Below are 25,178 nucleotides of genomic sequence, written 5' to 3'. Positions count from 1 at the left end.
TTCTAGGGTTTTTATGGTGTTAGGTCTTATGTTTAGATCTTTAATCCATCTGGAGTTAATTTTAGTGTAAGGTGTCAAGAAGGAATCCAGTTTCTGCTTTCTGAACATTGTGAGCCAGTTTTCCCAACACCATTTATTAAACAGGGAATCCTTTTCCCATTGCTTGTTTTTGTCTGGTTTGTCAAAGATCAGATGATTATAGATGTTTGGTGTTGCTTCTGAGGCCTCTGTTCTGTTCCATTGGTCTATGTCTTTGTTTTGGTACCAGTACAATGCTGTTTTGATTACTGTGGCCTTGTAGTGTAGTTTGAAGTCAGGCAGCATGATACCTCCAGCTTTGTTCTTTTTGGATTGTTTTGGCTATGCGGGCTCTCTATTGGTTCCTACAAAGTTTGAAGTGGTTTTTTTCCAGTTCTGTGAAGAAGATCATTGTTAGTTTGATGGGGATAGCATTGAATCTATAAATTACTTTGGGTAGTATGGCCATTTCATGATGTTGATTCTTCCCAACCAAGAGCATGGAAAGTTTTTCCATCTGTTTGTGTCCTCTTTTATTTCCTTGAGCAGTGGTTTGTAGTTCTCCTTGAAGAGGTCCTTTACATCATGTGTTAGTGGTATTCCTAGGTATTTTATTTTCTTTTGTAGCAATTGTGAATAGGAGTTCACTTTTAATTTGGCTCTCTGTTTGTCTGTTATTGTGTATAGAATGCTTGTGATTTATGCACGTTGATTTTGTATCCTGAGGCTTTGCTGAAGTTGCTTATCAGTTTCAGGAGATTTTGGGCTGAGACGACGGGGTCTTCTAAATATATAATCATGTCATCTGCAAATAGAGACAATTTGGCTAACTCTTTTCCTAATTGAATACGCTTTATTTCTTTTTCTTGCCTGATCGCTCTTGTTAGAACTTCCAATACTATATTAAATAGGAGTGGCGAGAGAGGGCATCCTTGTCTAGTACCAGATTTCAAAGGGGATGCTTCCAGTTTTTGCCTGTTCAGTATGATATTGGCTGTGGGTTTGTCATAAATAGCTTTTATTATTTTGTGATATGTTCCATCGATACCTAGTTTATTGAGGATTTTTAGCATAAAGGGCTGTTGAATTTTATTGAAGGCCTTCTCTGCATCTATTGAAATAAGTATGTGGTTTTTATTTTTGGTTCTGTTTATGTGATGGATTACGTTTATAGACTTGTGTATGTTGAACCAGCCTTGCATCCCTGGGATGAAGCCTACTTGATCATGATGAATAAGCTTTTTGATTTGCTATTGCATTCTGTTTGCTAGTATTTTATTCAAGATTTTTGTATTGATGTTCATCACGGATATTGGCCTGAAGTTTTCTTTTTGTGTTGCGTTTCTGCTTGGTTTTGGTATTAGGATGATGTTGGGCTCATAAAATGAGTTGGGGAGGATTCCCTTTTTTTTGTATTATTTGAAATAGTTTCAGAAGGAATGGTACCAGCTTCTCTTTGTGTGTCTGGTAGAATTCAGCTGTAAACCCATCTAGACCTTGGCTTTTTTTGGTTGATAGGCTGTTAATTGCTGCCTCAACTTCAGCCCTTGTTATTGGTCTATTCAGGGTTTCAACTTCTTCCTGGTTTAGTCTTGGGAGAGTGCAAGTGTCCAGGAATTTATCCATTTCTTCCAGATTTACTGGTTTGTGTGCATAGAGTTGTTTGTAGTAATCTCTAATGGTAGTTTGTATTTCTGTGGAATTGGTGGTGATGTCCCCTTTGTTATTTTTTATTGCATCTATTTGATTCTTCTCTCTTTTCTTTTTTATTAGTCTGGGTAGCAGTCTATCTGTTTTGTTGATCTTTTCAAAATATCAGCTCCTGGATTTGTTGATTATTTGAAGGGTTTTATTTTGTCTCTATCTCCTTCAGTTCTGCTTTGATCTTAGTTATGTCTTGTCTTCTGCTAGGTTTTGAGTTTTTTTGATCTTGCTTCTCTAACTCTTTCAATTTTGATGATAGGGTGTCGATTTTAGACCTTTCCTTGCTCCTCATGTGGGCACTTACTGCTACGAATTTCCCTCTAGACACTGCTTTAATGTGTCCCAGAGATTCTGGTACATCGTTTCTTTGCTCTTGTTGGTTTCAAAGAATATCTTTATTTCTGTCTTCATTTCATTGTTTATCTGGTTGACATTCAGGACCCAGTTGTTCAGTTTCCATGAAGTTGTGCGGTTTTGAGTTAGTTTTTAATCCTGAGTTCTAATTTGATTACATGGTGGTCTGAGAGACTTATGATTTCTGTTTTTTTGCATTTGCTGAGGAGTGATTTACTTCCAATTATGTGGTCAATTTTAGAGTATGTGCAATGTGGTGCTGAGAAGAATGAATATTCTGTGTATTTGGGGTGGAGATTCTGGAGATGTCTATTACGTCCACTTGGTCCAGATCTGTGTTCAAGTCCTGGATATCCTTGTTGACTTTCTGTCTCGTTGATCTGTCCAATATTGTCAGTGGAGTATTAAAGTCTCCCACTATTATTGTGTGGAAGTCTAAGTCTCTTTGTAGGTCGTTAAGGACTTGCTTTATTTATCCTGGTGCTCCTGTATTGGGTGCATATATATTTAGAATAGTTAGCTCTTCTTGTTGTATTGATCCTTTCCCCATTATATAGTGCCCTTCTTTGTCTCTTTTGATTTTTGTTGGTTTAAAGTCCATTTTATCAGAGACTAGGATTGCCACCCCTGCTTTTCTTTACTTGCCATTTTCTTGGTAAATCTTCTTCCATCCCTTTATTTTGAGTCTATATGTGTCTTTGCATGTGAGATGGATCTCCTGAATACAGCACACCGTTGGTTCTTGGCTTTTTATCCAATTTGCCTGTCTGTGTCTTTTGATTGGGGCATTTAGCCCATTTACATTTAAGGTTAATATTGTTATCTGTGAATTTGATCCTGCCATTTTATTACTGGTTGGTTGTTTTGCCCTTTGGTTGGCCTAATTTCTTCATTGTGTTGTTGGTTTTTACCATTTGGTTCTTTTTTGCAGTGGCTGGTACTAGTTTTTCCTTTTTGTGTTTAGTGCTTCCTTCAGGAGCTCTTGTGGGGGGCATGTCTGGTAGTGACAAAATCTCTCAGCAATTGCTTGTCTCTAAAGGATTTTATTTCTCCATCACTTATGAAACTTAGTTTGGCTGGATATGAAATTCTGGGTTGAAAGTTCTTTTCTTTAAGGATGTTGGATATTGGCCCCCACTCTCTTCTGGCTTGTAGGGTTTCTGCCAAGAGATGCCCTGTGAGTCTGATGTGCTTCCCTTTGTGGGTGACCCAACCTTTCTCTCTGGCTGCCCTTAGTATTTTTTCCTTCATTTCAACCCTGGTGAATCTGACGATTATGTGACTTGGGGTTGCTATTCTAGAAGAGTATTGTTGTGGTAGTCTCTATATTTTCTGCATTTGAAAGTTGGCCTGCCTTGCTGTGTTGGGGATGTTCTCCTGGATAATATCCTGAAGAGCGTTTTCCAGCTTGGATTCATTCTCCCCTTCATCTTCCAGTAAACCGATCAAGCATAGATTAGGTCTTTCCACATAATCCCATATTTCTTGGAGGCTTTGTTCATTTCTTTTCACTCTTTGTTCTCTTTTCTTGCCTTCTCGTTTTATTTCATTGAGTTGATCTTCAATCTCTAATATCCTTTTTTCTGTTTGATCTATTTGGCTATTGAAACTTGTGTATGCTTTGCGAAGTTCTTCTGCTGTGTTTTTCAGCTCCATCAAATCATTTATGTTCTTCTCTAAGCTGGTTATTCTAGTTAGCATTCATTCTAACCATTTTTCAAGGTTTTTAGTTTCTTCGCATTGGGGTAGAACATGTTCCTTTAACTCAGAGAAGTTTGTTATTACCCAGCTTCTGAAGCCTGCTTCTGTCAGTTCGTCAAATTCATTCTCCATCCAGCTTTGTTTCCTTGCTGATGAGGAGTTGTGATCTGATAGCGAGGGAGAAACATTCTGGTTTTTGATGGTTTCATTCTTCTTGTGCTGGTTTCTTCCCATCTGCTTGGATTTATATGGTTTTGAGCTCAGGTAGCTGCTTGAGGGAGGTGGCCTTTCCTTTGCCTGCAGAGGCTCTGATGGGCTGCCATGGATTCAGTGGAGCTGCTGCATCTTTTATTTACTCAGAAAGATTAGGCCGACTTCTGCAATGGCGGCTTCCCTTCCCCCGCCAAGCTCAATCATTCCTGGCCACTCTCTAACTGATGTTCTGGGTGTGAAACTCTGGAGTGAGAATTTTTTAGCTTTGTGCAGGGGGCACCCATCCTGCTGTATGGGCTGTTTACCTGTTTTCAGTTCCCCTTCTTTCTGGGGGCTGGGTGGCTCCATCCAGCCTGCTTTTTGGCTTTTGAGTTAGCCAGTACTTCCACCTATAGCCGGTACTTCCACCTAAATCTATGCTGACAGCCCCGGTGCCACCAAAGTTGCTGTTCTGCCCTGTTCAGGCAGCTCACTGAGGCTTTTCAGCCCGGCAAAGATCTCCTGTTCTGTGGGTTGTAGAGGGCTTGGGTGGAGTGCTGTATCCGAACCAACATCCCAGAGGGGAAGATCCCCTAGTCTTCTGGTTGGTGGCATGCACCTCCTGGGTGGGGCAGTGCCCGCCTTGCCTCAACTTGTCCTATTTGGTTTAAACCCACTGTCCAACCAGACCCACAAAATGAACCTGGTACCTCATTTGGAATTGTGGAGACCACCTGGCTTCTGCGTCTCTCTCGCTTTATTTACAAATTCTTTTTGTGAATGTTGGAAAATTACAGTGGCAGCAAAATACTTACTTGTAGATCTGGCTAACAGAATATATTTGAGCCTTCTTTAAAGAAAGCATTACCCACGTTCATTAAATGCATTATCACAGTGTTTTGCTTTTTTTTTAAACTAATATATATGAAGTAAACCCAGTTTGTGTGCTCTTCTCTTCCAAGAGTTCCAAAACAGTTTTTTTATTTATAATTTCATTAATCTTTCAAATTTCTTTGAGAAGATAGCAAACACATGTTTTGTTTACTTTAATTTCAAAATAAAAAAAGATTAAGCTGGAAAAAAGTTAGGTGACATACTAGGGGTCACATGGTAAACACTAGAGATTAATGAACAAAATAGGATTAATAACAGATAATAGATTTAAAACAATTTTTTCTGACGTTATTTTCAGCTTTCTCCTAGAGAATAGATTTTAAGGAAGATATTCGATTCTGTGATGTAAAGCAAACCATTCCTAGCATATCCTTTTTTTTTTTTTTTTTTTTGGGAAATGTTAGATGAAATTGCAGGCAAAGATGGAATAAAAGGGGGAAAAACAATTGAGGAAGTCTAATTGGCAAAGCAGGACTACTTAGCAAGAGTATGGTCTGAGCCCAAGGAAGACATCTACAGCCAAGGGTTCAGGAGGTAAGGTGTAATTAGGCCTTAAACGAAGTACCAACATTTTTGTAGTAGATGTTGAAATAATACCCAATCACTCTTTTTTTCCAGCAGAAAGATTCATATTTTGATTTAATTGACATTCCCATAACTTGTTAACCATCAGTTTTAGCTCTAAGCTAGATAGCTAGTTCTATTTGGAATTATATTATTTTTAAGTTACTAGATATACCTCTGAAGCTTTGTAAAAGAATACCTTTATGTTTCTTACCTAGTGGAGGTTTGGAACCCTGTATATGTGTGTCTGTTATGTTTTCTGGTTAATAAAACTGAGACCCATTCTCTTCTTATTTTGAAAAAAGGGGCAAAGGCTTGCAATTATTTTTATAGATCCTAGCATTAATGGTTTTCTGAGTCCTACTACCAGGACAGCAACCATTGCCTGGTGAGATTTCTGCATTATCATCTAAATACCTGTAGAACAATCTGTGTATTGAAGTCCTTATAAATTCAACTTAAGAAACTTTAGCCTGTTTATTTAATTCTAAAAACATGTAATGTAAAATGTGTGTGTGGGGCACTTGATTTGAATTATGTACTTTAAATGTTATATATTCTCTTAGGGCTTTTTTTTCTCCAGAGTCAATTAAGAAAGGAAGTGGCAGAAGGATCATGAGTCCCTTGCTTGCAGAGCAAGATAGGGAGACGAGGAGGAAGCTATGCTTTTGTGAGTGTCTACTAGATTGTAGGGACATATGAAGAAAAAAGACACTTAAGGTTCTACTGCTGTGGGAATTAGGAGTATTTGTGAGTGAGTTAGTTTGGGGTGGATTTGGTTCCCCCCACCCCCACCCCCTGTGGCAGGTGGTCCCTGCATATTTGTTGAAGGTGTGCCTCAGGTAAGGAAGGCAGCATGCCAAGAACAGTGAGAGCTGGGGCTGGGTTTAGTCTGGTCTCTGCTGTAACCCACTGGTGTTCCTCAGCTCTCTCTGATTTAGAGGTCCCTCCTTGGTGGCCCTTGTTAATACTTCACTGCTCAGGAATACTGAACAGTTGGTTGCCTCATCTATCTTCCCAACTACTTTCAGCTTCCATGAAGCCAGGAGCTGTGTCTACTTAATTTTTTTCCATAGTGCAGTGCTGACATACAGCAAGAGCTAACTGAATGAATCAGCTACGTGACTCTGTACGGTTTATCTAAGCTGACACATACCTTTGTCATCAATAAATTGGTTGAGGGTGGTAGAGTGGGCTTGGATTAGAATAGTGGTTTTTTTTTTACTTTTTTTTTTTTTTTTTTGAGACAGAGTCTCGCTCTGTCGCCCAGGCTGAAATGCAGTGAGTGGCGTGACTTGACTCACTGCAACCTCTGCCTCCCAGGTTCAAGTGATTCTTGTGCTTCAGCCTCCCAAATAGCTGGGACTACATGTGTCCACCATCCTGCCTGGCTATTTTTCATATTTTTAGTAGAGGCAGGGTTTTGCTATGTTGGCCAGGCTGGTCTCGAACTCCTGACCTCAGGTGATTTGCTCGACTTCGCCTCCCAAAATGCTGGGATTATAGGCATGAGCCACCACACCTGGCCTGAACAGTGTTTTTTAAACTGTAGATTGTGACCTAATAGTGGGCCATGATATCAGTTTAGTAGGTTGTGTGTGACAGTGCTAAAATATCAGACTACATCCAAGGTAGTTATGATAAGTGCTATTTTGTGAAAGTTTTGTATTAGTTGCATATTTGTATATGCATTCTAGGCTGCAATATAAAATGTATTTCTTGCTATGGGCTATTCTCAAAATTTTTGAATGCCTCTGGTCTATTTTAAATCGAATATAACTTCTAGTTGTTTATTTGATTATTCTCTATTTAAATGGCAGGACTTTTTTTTTTTATTAGAGAAGACATAATTGACACTGTGCCATTACTATTCTACTAGGATGAATTAAAATGGAAATAACTTTATTATTTTTAAAAAGCTTTCTTTTAATTGAAAAAGTGATATGTACATGTAATAAAAATTCAGACATTCCAAAATACATTATATTTATACCATATGTAAATGCCTTTCCCCTATCAAGGTTTCTTAGTAAGATGTTTCATTTACCTGCCTATCTGCCAGAATGTTTCTGAATTTATATTTTCTTTATATGAAATTATTTGAGTTTTGAGGACAGAGAGAATTAATAAACGTGTTTGTAGGTAGATGATACAACCAATTAAGAAAGGATGTGTTTGAAAATTCTATTAGCAGATGAATTTGTCCATTCACTGAGTCATTTACAAAGAATCATATGTTGAGAGTCCACTATATGCCAGGAATTGTCTGAAGCTCTAGTGTGCAGCAGCTCCTTCAAAGAGCACGGTGACCCAGTTCAGAGTACATGTGGGTACAAGGTTGGTACACACTGTGCTGTCAGGATACCCAGGCTAACAATTCTTATGAGAGCCATTGTCAGAGAATAGTTGGTGGGTTTATGATACTGTCTCTAAATATTTGAGAAGCTGTTACTTGGAGAGGGATTAGATTGACTCAGTATCTCCCCGGAAGACATAATTAGAACAAATGGGTGAAAATTACAGGCAGACAGACTTAAACTTAATGTAGGGGAGACTGTTCAATAGAACATAAAAATGGAATGGATTGCCTGTGAAGCAGTAACTATTCCATCCCCTTAAAGGAAGAGCCTGGCAATTGATGACTTGCTGGCTGTTTGGCATGGGTAGTCGGGAGGGAGGTTGAGCAAAAGGACTTTGAAGGTTTCTTTTGTTGTTGTTGGTTTGTTTATTTTAAACAGTCTATGATTTGGCTTGATGGAAGTCAGAGAGAAACCTGGCTTTTAAAAAATGTGTGTTTTCTATAGGCTATCTATAGAAATGACAGACTTATAAAAGAGTTAAGATTTCCCTTGTTCTAGCCTTTAAAAAAATCATCATGCCTGTCAGCATATGGATGTAAAGAAGCTGGACTGTCTCCTGGAATGACTAATTCCATAAAGCAGTTGTGGTTAAGGGTGTTTTAGAGGGAAATTGTATGCATTCTTTTTTTTTTTTTTTTTTTTTTTTTTTTTTTTGAGACAGTGTCTAGCTCTGTTACCAGGCTGGAGGGCAAAGGCATAAAAACTGCTCACTGCAGCCTCGATCTCTCTGATTAAAGAGATCTTCCTACCTCAGCCTTCCAAGTAGCTGGGACCACAAGTGCACACCAAATGCCCAGTTAATTAAAAAAAATTTTTTTTGTAGACACATATTCTCTCTCCCTATGTAGTTCAGGCTGGTCTTGAACTCCTGGGCTCAAATAATTCTCCCAAAGAATTCTCTTTTGGCTTCCCAAAGTGCTGGGATTACAGGCATGAGCCACTGTGCCTGGTTTGTATTTATTTATTATTATTCTTAAATCTCAGTTTTAAAATCTGCTTTTCTAATTGACACAACTTCTTTTAGTGGTGTAGCAGTCTAGAAACTTCAAAAATAAACATCATTTAGTTTTCTTTTTTATTTAAAAAATCTTCCTATATCTAATACATATTATAATTTCTTTATTCAAAACATCTTTTTGGTCCACCTTTTCCTCTTTATTCTCATTCTGACCCTCAGAGTCTCAGCTGTCTTCCTCTTGCACATAGGATAACTCTGATAGCATCCTGCCCTCTCACTCTCCATTTCTTATTCATCTATTCCATGTAAACATTGCTGCTCTCAGGTTGATCTTTCAAAAGACAAGTTTAATATCTTTGTCCTCAATAATCTGCAGACCCCTCCTTCCCCTTTAAAAATCTCTACTTGGTTGTCAGAACTTTCTGCTCATTCAGCTTTTGTTTTCCATTCCTCCCAGAGGTTTTCATCTCATTTTTTTCATCTTTTCTGTGTATGCAGTGGCCATTTCTGATTACTTAAGAACATGCGTAGCTTGAGTAGAGCATGATATTTTATGACTAAAAGGGGTTCAAACAATCAACCTGTACTTGAGTTTCTACTTTGTGAAAGACACTGTTTTGGGCTGGAAATAAAAGTTTTTGCCCTTAACAGAGTCTAGTGTAGACTAAAATATAGTCCAGAACTTACATAGTATTGAGGTAAAGAACATGTCTTCTGTGGAGGCTGACTCCCTGGGTCCACATCCTAGTTCTGCCACTTAATAATTCTGTGATCTAAGGCAATCACTTTACCTGCCTGTGCCTCAGCTTCCTCACCTGTATAATAGGACAACAGTAGTACCCTCCTAATGTGGTGGTTGTAAAAATTAGTTAATACATGTAATGTACTTGGGAGAGTACATGATAACATAGTTACCTGTTTATGATTATTATTATTGGGGATGGAAGTTTAGACAGAATTTGGGTACCTTTAGAGGTGCAGAGTGTTCTTGATGATCAAAGGAAGAGAGCACTTTTTCCTTTTTTTTTTGAGATGGAGTCTCACTCTTGTTGCCCAGGCTGGACTGTAGCGGCACGATCTGAGCTCACTGCAACCTCTGCCTCCCAGATTCAAGTAATTCTGCCTCAGCCTCCTGAGTAGCTGGGATTACAGGCACCCACTACTATGCCAGGCTAATTTATTTTTATTTTTATTTTTAGTAGAGATCGGGTTTCACCATGTTGGCCAGGCTGGTCTCAAACTTTTGACCTCATGTGGTCTACCCACGTTGGCCTCCTGAAGGCTGGGATTATAGGTGTGAGCCACCACACCTGGCCATAATAATTTTTTTAAAAGGAAAAATGGGGCTGGGCTCATGTCTGTAATCCCAGCACTTTGGAAGGCCAAGGTGGGTGGATCACCTGAGGTCAGAAGTTTGAAACCAGCTTGGCCACCATGGCAAAACCCCATCTCTACTAAAAATACAAAAATTAGCCAGGCATGATGGCATGAGCCTATAATCCCAGGTACTCTGGAGGCTGAGGCAGGATCACTTGAAACCTGGAGGTGGAGGTTGTAGTGAGCTGAGATTGTGCCACTGCTCTCCAGCCTGGGTGACAGAATGAGATTCTCTCTCAAGAAAAAAAGAAAATAATAATGATAATTACTATTTTAGGTTCAGGGGTTCATGTGTAGGTTTGTTATATAGGTAAACTTGTATCATGGTAGCTTGTTGTGCAGATTGTTTTTTCACTGAGATACTAAATCTAGCATGTAACAGTTATTTTTTTCTGATCCTCTCTCTCCTCCCAACCTTCACCCTCAAGGAGGCCCCAGTGTCTATTGTTTTCTTTGTGTTTATAAGTTCTCATCATTTAGCTCCCACTAATGAGTGAGAACAGGTAGTATTTGGTTTTCTGTTTCTGCACTAGTTTGCTAAGCATAATGGTCTCCAGCTCCATCTATGTTCCCACAAAGGACATGATCTAATTCTTTTAAGGCTGCATAGTAGTCCATGGTATATATGTACCACATTTTCTTTATCCATTCTGTCAATGATGGGCATTTAGGTTGATTCCATGACTTTGCTATTGTGAATAGTGCTACAGTGAACATTCACATGCCTGTGTCTTTATGGTAAAATGATTTATTGTATTTCTCTGGGTATATACCCAGTAATGAGATTGTTGGATTGAATGGTACTTCTGTTTTTAGGTTGAGGAATCACCATACTGCTTTTTGCAATGGTTGAACTAATTTAAACTTCCACAAACAGTATATAAATGTTACAATTTCTCCACATCCTTGTCAGCGTCTGTTATTTTTTGACTTCTATGTAATAGCCATTCTGACTGGTGTGAGATAGTATCTTCATTGTGCTTTTGACTTCCATTTTTCTGATCATCAGTGATGTTGTGCTTTTTGTTTTTCATATGCCTGTTGGCTGTATATATGTCTTCTTTTGAAACATGTCTGTTCACATCCTTTGTTCACTTTTTAATGCAGTTATTTAGTTTTTTTTTTTTTGAGACGGAGTTTCGCTCTTGTTACCCAGGCTGGAGTGCAATGGCGCAATCTCGGCTCACTGCAACCTCTGCCTCCTGGGTTCAAGCAATTCTCGTGCCTCAGCCTCCCAAGTAGCTGGGATTACAGGTGCGCGCCACCATGCCCAGCTAATTTTTGGATTTTTAGTAGAGACGGGGTTTCACCATGTTGACCAGGATGGCCTCAATCTCTTGACCTCATGATCCACCCACCTCAGCCTCCCAAAGTGCTGGGATTATAGGCGTGAGCCACCATATTTAGTTTTTTTCTTGTAAATTCGTTTAAGTTACTTACAGATGTTGGATATTAGACCTTTGTTGGATGCATAGTTTGCAAAAATTATCTCCCATTCTGTAGGTTGTCTGTTTACTCTGTTGATAGTTTATTTTGCAGAAGCTGATAAGTTTAATTAGAATCCCTTTTGCCAATTTTTGCTTTTGTTGGATTGCTTTTGGTGTCTTTGTTATGAAATCTTCACCCATTCCTACTTCTAGGATGATATTACCTAGGTTGTCTTCCAGGGTTTTTATATTTTTTGGTTTTACATTTAAGTCCTTAATTTATTTTGTTGATTTTTATATATGGTATAAGGGAGGGGTCCGGCTTCAATCTTCTGCATATGGCTGGCCAGTTATCCCAGCACTGTTTATTAAATAGGTGGTTCTTTCCCCATTGCTTGTTTTTGTCAGCTTTGTTGAAGATCAGATAGTTGTAGGTGTATGGCCTTATTTCTGTGCTCTCCATTCTGTCCCATCAGTCTATGTGTTTGTTTTTGTACCAGTACCATGCTTTTTTAGTTACTGTAGCCCTGTAATATAGTTGAAGTCAGGTAGTGTAATTACTTTAGCTATGTTCTTTTTGCTTAGCATTGCCTTGGCTATTTGGGCTCCTTTTTAGTTCCATTTGAATTTTAAAATAGTTATTTTTCTAGTTCTGTGAGGAATGTAATTGGTAGTTTGCTAGGAATAATATTCAGTCTATAAATTGCTTTGGATAGTATGGCCATTTTAATGATATAGAGTCTTCCTATCCATGAGCATGGGATGTTTTTCCATTTGTTTGTGTCATCTCTGATTTCTTTTAGTAGTATTTTGTAATTCTCATTGTAGAGCTCTTTCACCTCCCTGGTTAGCTGTATTCCTAGGTATTTAATCTTTTTGTGACAATTGTGAATGAGATTGTGTTCCTGATTTCAGCTCTTGGCTTGAGTTTTTTGGTGTATAGACATGACAGTGATTTTTGTATATTGATTTTCTATCCTGAAACCTTGCTGAAGTTGTTTATCAGCTGGCTGATACTATGGGATTTTCTAGATATCACATCATGTCATCTCTGCAAACAGGGATAGTTTGACTTCCTTTCTTTCTATTTGGATGCTTTTTATTTCTTTCTCTTGCCTGAAGAAGAAGTCTTTCAATTTTTCTTTGGAGAGTCCAAGAAAGATTTCATGTAAACTAGTAGGATTTGAAATGAGCATTAAATAGTAAAAGTCTGATAGATTAAGATGAAGCCAGAGGCACAGAAATAAGGATGTGTTTACGGATCAGAGAATTTTCTGTATACCTATGTGTCTAGAAGAGGGATGGTGGGAGACAGAGCTGGCAGAGTGAAATGGGGCCCTATGGAGGTTTGCTAAGATGAGGAATTGGTACTTAATTTGGGAAGCAATGAGGAGCTATTAATGATTTGTAAGATACATTGCAGTGTGCCTGGAGGCAGGCTTTAGAAAGATTAAGTTGGCCACATATTAACTAGAGTATACATACATGGAGGGAGACATCTGAGGTGCCAAATGATTGAATGGTAATGAGGGCTTGAACAAGTATGTTTAGCGGTGGAAATGGATACAGGGCATTTCAGAGATAGAGGCTGTGATTACAAATGGTGAGTGAGGGAAAGGCAGAGAGGGAATAAAAATAATTCTAAACTTTGGCTGGTCCGAGTGCAGTGGTGTTTACAACTAATTGATCACAACCCGTTACAGATTTCTTTGTTCCTTCTCCACTCCCACTGCTTCACTTGACTAGCCTTTAAAAAAAAAAAAATAATAATAATAATAATTCTAAACTTTGAGTGGATCTCTGGAGGAATGATAGTAAAATTCATAGAAATAAGTAAGTTTAGAGAGGGAAGGAATGCATCCTCTCTCTATTTGCAACTGCTCAGATCTTCCATTCTACCATCAAGCTCAGGGTCATCCATGGAACATTCCATATGAACATTCTGTCTATACTGATTATTGACCTTCTCAGATGTCCTGATGACTCATGGCTAGTTCAAAACTGTTTAAAACTTGTTTGCTTAACATTAGTTTTTGCTTGTGAGACAGACTGCAAACCCTTAATTGGTATTCCCTACAGTATCTTGAATGATACTGTTTTAGGTACCATTATGGACTGAATTTTGTTTCTCCTCCACAAATTCATGTTGAAGCCACAATTCACGATGTAACTATATTTGGAGATAAGGCCGATCAGGAGATAATTAAAATTGAAGCAGTAATAAGGGTGAGGCCCTGATCCAGTAGGATCCAATGTCCTTATAAAAAGAGGCACCGGAGAGCTCTCTCCCTCTCTTCTTCCATTTGCCCAAAAAGAAGAAGCCATGTGGACACAGAGTGAAGGCAACCATCTACAAGCCAGGAAGACAGCCCACACCAGAAACTGAACCAGGTGAACCTTTATTTTGGAGTTCTAGTCTCCAGAACTTTGGTAAATAAATCTATTTTAATTAAGTCACCTAGCATGTGGGATTTTGTTATGGCAGCCTGAACAGAATAATATAGGTATTTAACTATTACTGAGTTTTTGTAGATGGGTTGGTACTGAGAATGAGGATCATGGCTTTAAGTAAGAGATTTAGTTTTATACTTATGAGAAAATATTGACTGATGCACTAATGTTCTTGGCTTGATAAACTAATGTCCTTAGCCCATGTGTCTCAGTTTTTGAAGTATCCATTGTTTCACCTGTAATTCTCTCTTCATTTTCTTAGTGATGTAAGCTACTTGTGATTCTCTCATCTTAACCTTTGCCCTCTTCAGCTGCTGACTTAGCTTTCTTTCCTTTCATAACCATCACATAACTCTCACTGTCTAAAGGCAGGATTCCAAATGGATTTGAAAAAAAAAGGATTATGATACTGAAGAGATGAGTCCATCCCAGCATCTCCCAAAGCAAGTATATGGCTATCTGTGTAAGATTTACCTGAGGAACTTATAAAATAAAGGTTCCTGGGCTTCACTAATGGAGGCCCACTCAGTGGGTCTGGAGGTAAGCCAGGGTAATCAGTATTTTTCAGAAGCTCTCCTCATGCCCTTGATAAGCAGCCAGATATGGGAGCTATTTATCACCGCTTCCACAATTCCCATTATTTCTGCAGCTGACGATAAGGAATTCAGTGTGTCTTCCTTCCCCATCAGTACACTGAAACTGCCCTTCCTAATGTCACCAATGATCTCTAGACAGATTAATTTACTTTCCAAATATGTCTGAAACTGATCATCTTTGCTTAATTCCTACAACCTCTAAGTAGAAGTTGTCATCATTCATCTTCTGAACTATAACAATATAATACTTTCCCCATCCATAACCCTCCAATCTGACTTTCACACAGCCATAACATAATTGATAAGAAATTTGAATTAAATCACGTCACTGTCATAGTTGAGACTTTTCAGTTCCTAATGCCAACAACATAAAATCATCAGAGCTTTTTGGCATGTCACACAAGGTCCTGAGTAGCCCAGCCTCTCCAGGTTTTATGTTGTTATCCTTTAACCTGACTGCGTTGTGTGCCCTCTAGCCACCAACTACACTGTTTCATTGCATTTGTTCATGTTACTGGTTTTTACTTCACTAACTCTTATTGTCTTGAATTTGGGTCTCCTTTCCTCTGGCACATCCCAACTGCCTCCTACTTCCTCTTGTCTCCTAGGTTTCTTTTCATTCTTCTAGGTACTCATAATTCTCTGAGCATTTCTCTCATGTTATACTTACCACATTGTGTTAAATTATCTTATCTGCTTCTATAACTAAATTTTGAGGCTCTTGAGGGCAGAGTCACTTTTATTTATTTGTTTATCTGCACTTCTAGCATATGGTAATTTCTGAATAAATATTGAATGCATTAATCTACAAATATAGTGAAGAGCTTTCTGCCTTTTTCATACCTGATTTATCTACAACATGTGATATCTTTTATTGAACATTCATGGTGTTCAATAAAAGCCAGGTACTGTCTTAAGCACCAGAAAGACAGTAATAAGTGAAAAAGTACACTCCTTGTCATTGTGGAGCTTGCAGTCTAATGAAGAGACATATAATAAACAAAAATATATAACTATAAATCAGTATGGATACCATGACAGGAATGATCAGGATAGTGACAGAACATGACAGAGAGGGACATATTTATCAGTTGGTGAGGGAAGCCAGTCTGATCAGGTGACATTTCAGCTTAAGGACAAGGAATCAGTCATAAGAAGAGTTAGGAAAAAGCATTCCTTGCAGAGGAACAGTATGTGCTAAGACTTTAAAGGGTCACAGAATCTGTGTGTTGGAGGAACTTAAGCTAAGTCAGTGTCTCTAGAACTCAGTCAGGAGGGAGAAGTATAGCAAGGAAAGATGGCAGAGGCAAGTTTGGGTAGGTTTTGTTGGTGCCAAAAATAGATTTTATCCAGAGTGCTATGGTAAGCAACTGAAGGAAGGATTTTAATCAGGTTAGTTATATAATCTGATTTACATTAGAGAAAGATTACTCTAGGTCAGTGCGTTTCAAGACAATAGTTACTACCCCATGTAGCTATTGTAACTAATGCTACTGAGAAACTGAATTTCCAATTTAATTTTAATTACTTTAAATCTACATTTGAAAACATAATGGATTCAATTAAGTATGTTTTGGTACATAAAGCTACTTTTTCAACTATAAATTTTGTGAGCTTTAAATGTAGATCAGGTATTTCTGATAAAAATTTAGCATCCAAGTTGAGATGTGCTATAAGTGTAAAATACAAATGAAATTTCAATGATTTGCTATGAAAAATAATATAAACTACCTTATTGATTTTATATTGATTATTAATACATTTTGAAATGATTATAATTTGGAGAAATTGGGCTAAATAAAATGTATTGTTAAATTTAATTTTACTTGTTCTTTTTACTTTTTATAATGTGGCTATTAGAACATTGAAAACTACCTACATGGCTTATCTTTCCATTAGAAATGCATTGCACTAATGGATTGGAGGCAGGCAAAATAGCAGCAGAGAGATGAGTTAGGAATCTTTTGCTGTTATCTAGGTGGGTGATAATGGTATCTTTGATTAAGGAGTGGCAGTGGAAATGGAAAGAAGTATAAAGAGTCTACAAATGTTTTGGAAGTAGAGTCATCATGACTTGCTGAGGGACTAGATGGGGAAGGGAAGAATGAAAAATGACTCCCAAGTTTTTGACTTGTGCCTGGATTGCAGTGTTGCCATTTCCTATAATGGGAAGACTGAGAAGAAAGTTGGGAGTTGAACATCTAAGGTATGGATTTGGGCATGTTGGAGCCTGTACGGTATGTAGGTGGTTGGATATAAGAGCCTAGTGCACAGAGGAGAGTTTAACTGAAGGTCTTAATCAGCACTTTTCAATATATCATTAATATTTAAAACCTTAAGACTGTACACCAAAAACCATAAAACATCATTGAAAAAAATTAAAGAAGGCCAACTAAAATGGAAAGATATTCCATGTTCATGAACTTGAAGACTTAAGTGTTAAGATGGCAGTATACCCCAAATCAATCTGGAGATTCAGTGAAATTCCTAACAAAATTCCAGATGCCATTTTTGCAGAAATTGACAAACTGATCTTAAAATTTTTATGGAGTTGCATGGGATTCAAAATGGCCAAAACAATGTTAAAAGAAAAAAAAAACCAATTAAGTTGAAGGCCTCACACCTCCCAGGTCTAAAACTTACTACAAATCTGTGTAATACTGGCATGATGATAGACATATTAAATGAATGGAATAGACTTGAGAGTCCAGAAATAAACTGTTACATTTGTGGTCAATTGATTTTTAAGACAAGTACTAAGACAATTCAGTGGAGGAAAGGGCAGCCTTTTCAATAAATGGTACTGGGACAGCAGTATATCCATGTGCAAAAGAATACATTTGGGCCCCTACCTCACATCATATATACAGATTAACTGAAAATGGATCAAAGACATAAATGTAAGAGCTAAAGCTACAAAATTCTTAGAAGAAAACACAAGTATAAATCTTGGTGACTTTAGATAGTAGTTTCGTAGCTATGATACCCAAAGCACAAGTGACAAAAAATAGTTAAATTGAAAAACATCAAAATTAAAAACTGTGCTGCAAGGGGCACAATTAAGGATATGAAAAGATAACCCAGAGAATGGAGGGAAAATTTTGCAAATTATGTATGAGATAAGGCACTAGTATCCTGAATCTATAAGGAACTCTTATAATACAACAATAAAAAGACAACCCCATTTTAAAAATAGGCAGAAGACTTGATATTCTAAAGAATATATAAATAGCTAATCTGCACATGAAAAAGATGTTCAACATCATTAGTCTATAGGGAAACCAATTAAAATGCAATGATATGCCACTAGTATCTCACTAGGGTAGCTATGATAAAAAGAATAGGTACTAACAGCTGCTGGTGAGGATGTGGAGAAATTGCAACACTCATACATTGCTGATGAGAGTGTCAAATTGTACAGACACTTTGGAAAACAGTTTGGCAAATTCCTCAAAAATTAAACATAGTTATCCTAATATACAAAGCAATTCAACTCCTAGATTAATACTGAAGGCAAATGAAAACATAAATATGTACAGCAAAAACTTGTGCATAAATGTTCATAGTAGCATTATGCATAATAGTCAAAAGGTGGAAACACTCACATGCCCATCAATTGATCAATTAATAAACAAAATATAACATACATTGAATACAATGGAGTATTATTATGACTAGTAGAGTATTATACAGCCATGAAAAGAAATTAAGTACTGATACATGCATGCTACAACATAGATAAATCTTGAAAACATTATGCTAAGTGAAAGAAGTCAATGCAAAAGGCCACATAGTATATGATTCCATTTATATGAAATGTATAGAGTAGAGACAGAAAGCAGATTGGTGGCTGCCAGGCACTAGGGAGAGGAAGGAATGGAGAATGACTGCTAATGGTATGGAGTTTTTCCTGGGTGATAGAAATGTTCTGGTATTAAATAGTGGTGGTGTTTTATAATATCATGAATATGCTAAAAAAATTATACTTCCAAATGGTGACTTCTATGATATTTAAATTATATCTCAATTAAAAGCAAACCTTAAGACAGAGTTAAGTCACTTTGGGGAGAATATGTGAAAGAAGGGAAAGAGAAGCAGCAGCAGAAGGATGCTGCAAAGCAATCCAAGAAGGAGAGGCCAAAGAAGTAGAAAGAAAACCCAGAGACTCTTTAGAACTGAGAGAAAAGAGTAGTTTTATTGGAGTGGTAGGAGTTAGGAAGCTTGATTGGAGTGAGCTGAGAAAATGGGAGGTGAGTAAATAGGGACAGAGTATGTAGATAACTCTTCTGCAAAGTTGGAAGAGAGTCTAGGGCAAAGGAGTGTGTGCTTTTATTTTAAAACAATGCATCATAACATTCAAAGGGGATGCTTTTTCTTGATGGGAGATATTAGAGCATTTTTTTTTTTGCTAGTGGGAATGACCCAGAAGTAAGACCCAAGAAGTAAGGTAAGAGACCAAGGAGAAGTAGATGACAAAGTACAGAAAGGCAGGGGAGAGAGGCAGGACATGCTTGAGAAGTATGGTGAGATGGGCCTCCCACAGAGAAGTAGGGATAATATGTTATACACTATGACTGAAAGGTAAAGAAGCTGGTGCAGACAAGAAGGGTGTATAGATTCGGGGGGAATGTAGGGAAGTTCCAGTTTGAAGTGATAGCATCAGCTGATGGTAGGGTGGGAAGCAGAAGGAGGGACAGAAATACAGGAAAAAGTATACAAAGACTATTTGAGGAAATGGAAATGTAAGCTCAGTAGAGAAATATGTTCAAAATATTTATGACATTGCCCTTTTCATAAGTCAACAACAGTTACATGAATTTTCTAAAATACACGTTTTGTCAAACCACTCTATTGCTAACATCCCCATTACCCAGCTTCTTAGCATGCTGTAGAGTATCCTTCATGATCTGGCATCTGCATTTATGTCTGTTCTTTCCTTTTGATCCTTCTATGCACTGGGGTGTGTTGTCTTGCTGAATGACTAAGGCTCCTAGAAGGCAGCAAGCCCTTCCATGTCTCCATGGCGTTGCACATGTTCCCCTCTATCTGGAAGGCTTTTTGGGTTTCCTTTTGCCAGGCTAACTCTACTTACAAGAACTAGCTATCATCTCTTCTTGAAAGCCTTCACTAAGTCCACAGGTAGAAGGTATTTACTAAATATGTGTTGAAAGATTGGAGATATTTAGTATTAGCCTCATTGAATGAATGAGCTCTTTGAACACATAAGAATTATCCAGAGAGTCTGAGCTGTGTGTGCAAAAAGCCAAGGACTTTAAAACTTATATGGCTTTCTTGGTTTATTTGCTCATATGCAGAATGGAGATAATAAACATTATCTCAGTTCCCTTTGCAGAGTCTAAAAAGTGGGTTTTAAATGTCTAATACATGCACTCATCAATAAATGATAGTTTAAAAAATAGTACTTAAGCAAAGATTTGCATGTAGCAAAACATGGCTGAGAGATTGCTTTCATTGCAGGGATTACAAGGACACCTGCTGTATTTAAAATGCTACATTTTCTTGGCATAAGATTTAAGACAAATTTTAAAAACCTATAACTGAGGCCTGTTTTTCCAAAAGGTAAATTTCCTGATTTGGACCTGTGAGTAGTGAGTGGAGGAACACATTTGGTGTAGAAGGAAAAAATATATTATTCAGATCTACTGCATATTTTCCATTAAGGTCTCCAGCTGCCTGAACATTAAGGAGCTGTGCCAGTGAGGAGGACAAGACCTGGTAACTGGTTAAAAGGAGCTAACAGAGCTCATGATAAGGCTTGCCAGCCTGGAGGACAAACTTCTTGTTGTCTATAGAACAGACAGGACTTGTGGAAGCATAGTGTGTTAAGTGGAGGCCCCTGAGCTTAGAAAAAGGGGCTTTCCTATTAGGCAGGAACCAAGAGAAGCACAAAGAGATCATAGTTTATGAATATGCAACAGATAACTCTGTTTGGAATGAGGCACAACACTTATTTGCTTTTTCAATAAATTCTCTCAATTTTTATATAGATTGAATATTTGTAAATATTGTTTTATTATTGATTTACATTATTATGTTAGTAATCCTTTAATTTTCAGTTTTGCTCGCCAAAGTTTCTGATTCTTACATAAATTAGAAATAATAACTAATCATATAGCTTGGAGTTCTGAATTTAGATGAGAATCTTTTTGTGAGGCTAAATTGTTTTGTAATGAAGTTAATCATTCATTAATTTGCCTTTTAAAATACAGACTTATTTAAAATCTAGTGGGTTTTCTTAATTGAATAGAGACGTTCTTGTAATTCATAAGAAGTTATCTTCTCTGCAAATAAAATTATTTTTAAATTTATTTATGTCTTGCTTTTCTGCAAAGGATTTGAAGTGGCTTCCTACAAACTATATTCATTTATTCATTCCTTTCTATATTTATAGAATTATTGGACATTTAAAATAAAACAATAAAGTAAAATAGAAGTAAAGAGGAAGGGCTGGGTATGTTAGCTTACACCTGTAACCACAGCACTCTGGGAGGCTGAGGCAGGCAGATCACTTGAGCTCAGGAGTTCCAGACAGCCTAGGCAAAACGGTGAAAACCCATCTCTTAAACAAAAATACTGGGATTATCCAGGTATAGTGGTACATGCCTGTAGTCCCAGGACTTGGGAAGCTGAGACTGGAGGATCTCTTGAGACTGGGAGGTTAAGCTACAGTCAGCCATGATCATGCCACTGGACTTCAGCCTGGATGATAGAGAGGGACCCTGTCTCAAAAAAAAAAAAAAAAAAAAAAAGAATGAAAAAACCATTGAAGAGGCAGGACCAAGAAAAAAGAAGCTAGACCAAGAAATAGAGAATGGAAAATTCCCAAACCTAAATATTGACATAATAATGGGATTAAACACATTTAAACATCCCATCAAGAGAGAAAGTGAAATATGATCACTTAGATAGTTTTGTTATCTTCGGGGATTAAGAAACATTTTATTCATACATATTCCTTTAGAGGTGAGTAAAAAGTTTCTCATATTTTATAATAGCAAATACAGTAGCTTCCTTTTCTTGTGATCTCACTTCTTATCAGGGTTTAGCTGGGTAGGTGACTTTGGAATCTTGGGTCTGGATCCTTTTCCCACGTTTTCAGCTCCATGTTGAGATTTCAATGTAAATAATTATACTTTTACTAATAGATTTAGCATCTTCCCCAGAGAGGTCATTTCCTCTGTGCATTCTCTTAATCAGTAAACCTTGAAGCTTTCCTATTTTCTTCATCTTTCCTTTCCCCACATCTACTACATTTTGTGCATTCTACCTGAGTGGTGCCTTTGCTCTCTGTTGGTGCCCTTCCATTTCTGCTGCTGTTGTCCCAGGTCAGAACTTACTTTCTTCTTGCCTGATTTATCCTAATAACTTATTTCATAGCATCGGTTCTTCCAGCATCGACCCCTACCTTAGTCATCCTAAATACTCTTGCCAGAGTTCTCTTAAAGCACTACTCTAATTGCTCCCTTTCTTACATAATAAAATCCTAACTTCTTGGCATGACATTAAAAGCTTTTAATGATCTGGCCACCAACTACTTTCCAGCGTAATTTTCCATTTCTTTTATATATCATAGGTAACCATTCTCTGAAAGAGTCCTTATACTTTCTCTCCTTTGTGTCATCACTCATACCATTCCCTCCATCTAGAATGCTTTTGCTCCTCTATTCCTCCCATTTCAATTGAATTCATCAAATCTGTACTGTTTGCTACATGCCTAAGGATTGTGCCAACTACTGTGGTTCCAAAGATGAAAATAATTACCCTTTCCCTCAAAGATCTCACAGACTTATGTAGAAGAATTGATAAGTTGAAGTTGACATCTTGCTTCCTCTATGAAGCTTTTCTAATTTTCAAGTTTAAATTAATTTTTCTTTTGTTCATAAGTTTTTTTTTATTTTTATTTTTAAAAAACCCTTACTCATACTTTTCAAATAGGATGTATGGACATTTTAAATATAAATTATTTCATATGCTCCATTTTATTATAAGCTTCTATGGCATCAGGTTATCTGGGTCCTTAGGTCTTCAGGCATGCCACATTATAACTCTCACATAATAAATGTTCCATAACTTTTTGCAAGGTTGTGTACATGGTCAGTGTGCTGAGATGACCCATAGATCATGAGAGGGAGGCATCACTGTCAAAGCAGTCACACGCAGTTGTACTTTTGGGGTCTTGTTTGAAAAGCTGCTTTTAGGTAGTATTGTAAAAGTGTAGGTGCATGTAAGGTTCCAACGAAGGCTAAATGTTTTTAAACTTTTAAGTACCAGGCGCTGTGGCTCACGCCTGTAATCCCAGCACTTTGGGAGGCCGAGGCAGGTGGATCACGAGGTCAAGAGATGGAGACCATCCTGGTCAACATGGTGAAACCACGTCTCTACTAAAAATACAAAAAAATTAGCTGGGCACGGTGGCGCGTGCCTGTAATCCCAGCTACTCAGGAGGCTGAGGCCGGAGAATTGCCTGAACCCAGGAGGTGGAGGTTGCGGTGAGCTGAGATCGTGCCATTGCACTCCAGCCTGGGTAACAAGAGCGAACCGCCGTCTCAATTTAAAAAAAAAAACTAAAACCAACTTTTAAGTGATGTGTGTAACCAGACATGGAGTGCAGCCTTTGAAGTCAGCAGAACTCCACACAGCATGTAGAGAAGAGCCTGGAACACTTAGGGCAAGGATAGGAGTCAGACCTTTAGGGCAGGGCTCCCTAAAGGATAAAGGAGTTGAAGGTCAGGCTTTGAACTGATTTGAAGAAAACTTGTGTCCTTTTTAGAGGTGATTGCTTTTGAACTTTGATGTAATTCTGGCTAATCAATTGTGAAAATGGATACTGGCTACGTAGCTAAGGAAAACTCTGCTACCTGCCCCTCTATGATTGCTTTATTTCACTAAAAAGTTGTATTTTAATATAACTGGTCATGCTTCAAACCTCATGTATTTGGAATATGAAGTCACATCTGCACTAGGCTCCAGTAGGCTGCATCCCTGGTTTATCCAGTCCATGATTCTTTTGCTAGCCAAGTGACATGCTATGGGGAGACACAGGGCACATCGTTTTCCTTTTAGATATTAATCCAATGCTAAGATCAGAGGCACCCAAGCTGGTGTTTTTATATTTATGGTATTGTCACACATAAATTTTTCCATACTTCCTTTGGATCTACTTTTACTTAAATAAAATCTCTTTATTAGATAATCTATTCATCATATTTGTTGTCCACTTTGGAAATTTTTAATAGATTAACATGACAGTGTCAAAGAACATCCCCATCATCCTAGTATTTGGCATTTGTGGGTGTTGCTTTAGTGGTACCTTTGGTCATATATCACATATATAGGTTCCGTATTTACTATAGCCTATCATAGTTTATCCATCAAAGATGCCACAAACTTCAGATGCAGCATTATTTTATATACAGCTAAGAAAGAAGAAGAGAATCATTGTTACTTAAACTAAGATACATTCTTATCACTTAACAGTTTTGTTTTATAGTTACTGGAAAAGCTCTTGGGTTTTAGAAAGATTTTTATCATATGCCACTCTATGCATACATAAACTATAAGATGTAAATGAAATAAATTGGTAAATTACTGTCAAAATTTCTTCACATTTGGTTCAACTCTTTATGGATCTTCCTTCGGCTCACAATTATTATCTGTGTTTTCCCACCCACTGTCATCCTCCATGCTACTTACTAAGAGTATTGGTGGTGAAGCATTTCTTAAAAGGCTGCTTCTTGTTTGAGGGAATGTTATTTCCTAAGAGACAGGATCTCTTAGGGCTGATCAGTTTTGGAATTCCTTGGTCAAGCCCTGGGTCCTACCCTCCCTGATGAGGTTGACGAGGTGTCTTCCACCCAACTCCTGGCATGCCAGGCACTCATTTTCTCTGTGTTCTGCTCAGGCCAAGGGACAGAAACTGAGCTGCCCTCAAATACTTGGTACCAAGCCAAGTGATTTTTCCTGTTTTCAACCTTGACACTGCAATCTGTGCATTGAGTGAATAAGTGGAAATTTTTGAGCAAGAAATAGCTTTATGCTAGATCTATTTGAAATGTTCAAACCACCTATTTAATGGCATCTTCACAGCCACGCATAATTGAGTTAGAGATGTCACAACTTAGAAAATTTTTCAGGCAGAAAGAAAGTAGAATTCGCTCTTTTCTAAGTTAGTACCTTCTGGCAACTCTGGCTTGTTTTATCAAGCGGGGATGAACCTCTCTCTATTGAAAAACTTAATTTTTGATGTACCCTCTTACGCTGATTGAGCAGTTGTGGTATGAGAAGGAACAAAAGATGCTTTCAGGTATCCTTTGTGTAATTTTTTAAACTGGAATTGCAGAGCTAATTATTCTTGCATATGCTTTTTTAAGGCTATGTATCTAAATATCATGTGTTTGGTTTTTTTTTGGAGAAAATCATTTTGTGAATGCTTTAGGGTACAAATAATTGCTTTCCTCTCTGAATTAAGGTATGTGAAAACACCTGGCACAGAGCCCAAGTGCTGTTTCCTTTGCCGTCCCTGTCTGGTGCTGCCCTCCCATGCCTGAGGAGCTGTGATCTG

The 25,178-nt window shown here is 37.8% G+C and overlaps 1 protein-coding gene across 18 annotated transcripts in view; it reads left to right on the top strand.

Moving 5' to 3' along the window:
• DNM3 (dynamin 3) overlaps window positions 1–25,178 on the top strand; it is a 551,570-nt gene that overhangs the window by 11,403 nt on the left and 514,989 nt on the right. The window lies entirely within an intron of this gene.

This window comes from Callithrix jacchus, chromosome 18, assembly GCF_049354715.1.
Source record: "Callithrix jacchus isolate 240 chromosome 18, calJac240_pri, whole genome shotgun sequence".
NCBI lineage: Eukaryota > Metazoa > Chordata > Mammalia > Primates > Cebidae > Callithrix > Callithrix jacchus.
Note: the sequence above shows the minus strand (reverse complement) of the source record. Positions and strands in the feature narration are given on the sequence as shown.